General features: G+C 38.7%; 1 non-coding gene across 1 annotated transcript; it reads left to right on the top strand.

Annotated features, from left to right (window-relative positions):
* The first annotated feature begins 433 nt into the window (after window positions 1-433).
* On the top strand, window positions 434-506 carry TRNAV-AAC (transfer RNA valine (anticodon AAC)). The gene has a single exon. It is a non-coding gene; the product is annotated as a tRNA-Val (tRNA).
* Window positions 507-4,855: the final 4,349 nt, after the last annotated feature.

The raw sequence follows: 4,855 nt of genomic DNA, 5'->3' as shown, positions 1-4,855 counted from the left end.
TACAGTCCCGACCTAGCACCTTTAGATTTGTATTTGTTCCCCAGAATGATATTTCAGTCAAGATGAGCTCAAAACGTGACAGTCAGTAGCGTAGACAGAATTTTTTTTTTTCAAGTTTCCTTTTTGCATTTGACAGTTTTTATTTCCCCATCAGTTTCCTCCCAGAGTACGCCAGTGGCTCTAGAATAATCACATTCTGCTTGTATTATGTATTAGCACACATTCTGTGTTGTAAATTGAGATGTATTTTAAAAAGTAAAGGTACTAATCACAATTTTGTTATTTACCTGTCTAAATGAGCATTGGACCAGCACAACTTACATTACAGAAATAAACATAAATTAAAAAAATCTTGCACCAGAGAGCACTGAACTTGTTTCTCGCCTGGCTCAGGAGAAACTGCCAAGTGAAAAGCTTGAAGGGTAGTCGACAGGTGCTCATGGTGTAGTGGTTATCACATCCGCCTAACACGCGGAAGGTCCCAGGTTCGATCCCTGGTGATCACACTAACTTTTTCTTAAATCAAACTTACATCTGATGTCAATAAATCAATTTATTGTTAGTCAGATCAAGAAATACAATATACCCTCTTCAATATATTTATATTTACCTTGAAATATATTCTATAAACGTACAGATTGCAGGGTGGCTACTCTAGGACCATGACAAAATTCTCGGTTTTCAAGGCAAGTTTGCCACAAATTCAAGGATACAAGCAGTTGTTTTCTCTATTTCAACTTCGTATTACCAACTCTCACTACCCACACACATACACACAAGTATATTAACAATATAAAGTGTCTGTGTGATTCTAATGTATGAAAAAATTCTAATTCAATTAAATTAAATGGTATATATATATATTTAAAATATATAATTTAAGGTATATGGTTTACATTTGCCAGCTCACATACTTTGCCACTTCACATCTTAGACTCAAATACATCTACAAACAAGTCACAAATATTACGGTTTATAATCTAATCTATGAAAAATTGTTAATTGTATAAGAAGGATTCCAGTCTAAAACTTACCTAATCGACTTCAAGATATCTTATCTTGCAATAATCTTCAGTCTGTGTAATAGATTGTTCTCCAATGGACACTAACAAAGTAAACGGGCTGAGAGAATTGTGTTTTATTTTCGACGCAGTTTTCTTTTCCTTTCTCGATAAAATAAAAACTAGACTGTGAAAAACTTGCCTCGGGATCCATGAGTATTACCGTGTAAATTGACTATTACTATTTTCATTAAGTTTTTTCCTTTCATTCTATGTGTTTATAACGGATGGATTTTTATGTATGCTGGTGCAGAAGTTGTCAACAGCTTGCTTTGAGTTTTCTTTTAATTCTTGAAGCTCTTATTGGGTCAAATAAAGTGTACGAACATGGAGATGGACAATTTGCATGGTAAGACTCATGGATCCCACCAGTGGCGGCGATTATGGGGGGCAGTTGCCCCCCACTTTTCGCCACTTTTGCCCCGGCACTATGCTAAACCTTATATACAAAGGGAAATAAACTGTCTTTGCCCCCACCAAGTTTTGGCACCTTGCATCCCCTCCCCCGGTTTTGGGACCCAATCACCGCCAATGGATCCCCCTGTACAGTAAATGTTAAAGAAAAGGTTTTCCAAATTAGTCATTTTGTCTAAAGTTATAAAGAAAGAAATGTCCATTTTCCCGTTAAAAGATTATTTTTAGACAAACAATTTAAAATATATAAATTAGCAATGAAAGCTTAGGACGGTACCGAGACGATACAAGTCTCGGTCTCGTCTCGACTTCTAAGCAGAAGAAAGATTATTAAGAGAAGTTGTTTGCCTCAATGACTTCTGTACGTTGTGAAATTTGTGTTGACACGTTGTGTTTGTTGTTTATGCTATATACGGTAAACCCTCGTTAACACAAACTCGCTTAAGACGAACACTCGGTTAACATGAACAAAATGTTGGTCCCGGCAGGGATGTATTATATCGTACAGAAAGTTTTATCGGTTAACGCGAATTTCGGTTACCACGAATTACGAACTGTTTTTAGTCCGTTGCATCATTAGATCTCATATAACACGAACTTTCGAAGTTTTTCATAACTTTTTCTGTTGTTCCTCTGTTGTTTCTCTGCTAGGTATGTAAGAAATCGCTCAACAATCTCTATCATCTTGTCAACAATCAACTTATACAGTATTGTAACCAACAGATTCAGATCAACAATGTGTTCAAATGTGTTTTCCTATTCTTTAAAACATAGCCAGTACGAGTAACATCAAGATTAAAACTTTGAGTTCAATTGCTCGACAATCGCGATCATCGCGTCAACAATGAGCTTATACGTATTTAACCAACAAATTCAGTTGTGTGTTCAGATGTGTTTTTCTATTCTATTGGACACTTTATAACGTTTTGCTGCAACATCCGAATTGACTGCTAGTTTTACGGAAGCTATGAGTACAGTTGGCAGTGAAGTTACCAGGCATTTGCGTTCCCGCCTGCAAGCTCAATATATAGGATTTTTTCACAGAAAATGATCTGCGAGTGTTTTTTTTTTTTTAAGTTAATTACTGTAGTAGTGTTTTCTATGATGGCATACATAATACGTATTGTAAATGGTTAATGTGTAGAAAGAACTGTATTGCAACAATAAAATTGAGTCCCCGGTTAGCACGAATTTATTTAACACGAACTCTTGATTTTTCGGTCCTTTGATATTCCTGTTAACGAGGGTTTACTGTATTTCGAGACTAGAAAGAGAGAAGAGTACAAGACAAGACGGATTCTTATAAATCTAGACGAATACGAGAACGAGACGAGCAACCCAAGACGAGACCGAGGAAGTCTGGAAGTACTGAATCTTACATACTAGTCTCCTGCTTTTCACTATCAACCTTCTCTGTGCATCACAGTATGATATAAAATCAGACTCCATCACATGCTTTGGGAGGTCGACCAATTCCATCTTGCTCTTCCGTGTCTATCAATGTACCATCCATTGTTTTCGTAAGAAAATTCACCTGGCACAGAGCCCTGACGTGACCTGAGGTGAGTGCCCCAGCTGACCCCTTCTACGTGAAGAAATGTAAAATAGGTAGCTCTTTGCCCCAAACTTCGGGTTTAATGATTTGAGCTCCAGGACACTTCCTGGTGGAGCTTATCACTTCCTGATCTTCTAGAGGGAAAGTTGCTCCTGGTCCTCAGCATCCGAGAGTTCTTGTTTGATCTCAGGCATCTGGAGCACGTCGGGTTTATCCAGTGACGTGAGATGAGTAACAAGATGAGGAGAGTGCCGCAATGCTTGCTTCTTGACGAAACTGTGTTCCGTTGAAGATTATGTGAGATACCAACATTTGGAGTCTCTTCAGACGTTCTAGTTTGAAATCGGTGCAACATGACTTACTTGATTTTCAGAATTTATTTACACAAGAGTGTAGTAATGTGTGTCGAAAAATTCACACACTGCTAGAATGTCCAATGTAACTGTGGCGGACTGGTTACCACATCGCGCTACGACGCCAGGGGTCCCGGGTTGGAATCCCGGCCTGGGAATGGATGCTTGTGAGTGTCCATTCATCATATCATCATTCATCACTTATCCCAATCTTCGCGAATTAGCCAAGCGAAGTAAAATGAAGCAATCAAAATTCAATGTAACTGACCCGTTTCAACCCAAGGGTGAATAGGGTCATGCAGAGCTGTGGTCTGTGGTCTAAATGCTGTTGACAAAATAATACGAGAACTTAACAAATTATTAGTTACTGGCAATTATAGTTCAAGGATTGATTTGTTACTACTCGAATATTCACGACAATTTCCAATTTGAATGAAATTATAAGAAATATTTACATTGTTTGATTTTTTGACCCGATTCACCCTAAGTCACCGTATGTTTATTTCTTAGCACCCCAAAAGAATATGTCCATGAAAATCTCTTGAGGCGGTCCTGTATGTAAGAAAAAGAGCTTATAACTTCACAAGTTTAAAAACAAGACGCTGCAAATAGCTGTTGTGCACCTCACACCACATTTCCCAACTCCATTCTCCGCGGCGACGTTGGTTTGCAGTGTTGCGTTGCAACCTGGAGGGAGCGGAATGGTCTGAGGATTATCAACGCAATTTGTATTCGCTTTTTCCTGGGCTGTTTTCTACCTGTCAGAGTACAGAAATTCAGCTCACCTTTCTCCAACGACTCTTTTCCTTCTTTTAAAACTTGGCCTCCACGATGGTGCAGTGGTAGCGTCGTCGCCTTGTAATGAAGGGCTCCCGGGTTCGATTACCGGTGGAGGCACATTCCCACATTAAACTGTACGTCCAATCCCGATTAGCCTTACTGTGCATAAAGTGGACTTAAAACAACAAATCAATCCAATTCAATTCTTTTAAAACTTGAGAAACCATCCATTTAGATACTGTGAACTCGACAACATTATACTTAAGTTTATGTAACTCCTTCTGATTTCTCAAATATGTTGTAACATTGTAAACAATTTCTCTGGCTTGTCCTCTAAGGGGCTCTCAAGAGCAGATTGTGGATTTCGTTGGACCCGGCATGATTTGATTTTTGCATTTCAAAATTATGCAGCCAAGAGCAAAGAGCAAGAATATTTCAATGCTTTAAAAAAGAACACAGGCAAGCATGTTATCAGATTGCCTTCTCGTAGTGATTGTTGTACGATAAACAAAAGAACATCCACCCCCACCCCCACTAGGCTTTAAAAAAAAACAAAAAAAACAGGCCACTGCTCGATGTCGCACTCAGAAAATGAAGTCATTCGCCCTGTAGTTTCTCTTCGTTATAAACCTTCACGAGCGAGCGTAATACTACAATTTACGATCCGCGCACCGCACGCATTTTCAAAGACC

The sequence above is a fragment of the Lepisma saccharinum genome, chromosome 26, assembly GCF_977018435.1.
Source record: "Lepisma saccharinum chromosome 26, izLepSacc3.1, whole genome shotgun sequence".
In the NCBI taxonomy this organism is placed as follows: domain Eukaryota; kingdom Metazoa; phylum Arthropoda; class Insecta; order Zygentoma; family Lepismatidae; genus Lepisma; species Lepisma saccharinum.
This window is presented reverse-complemented; position numbering and strand designations above follow the sequence as displayed.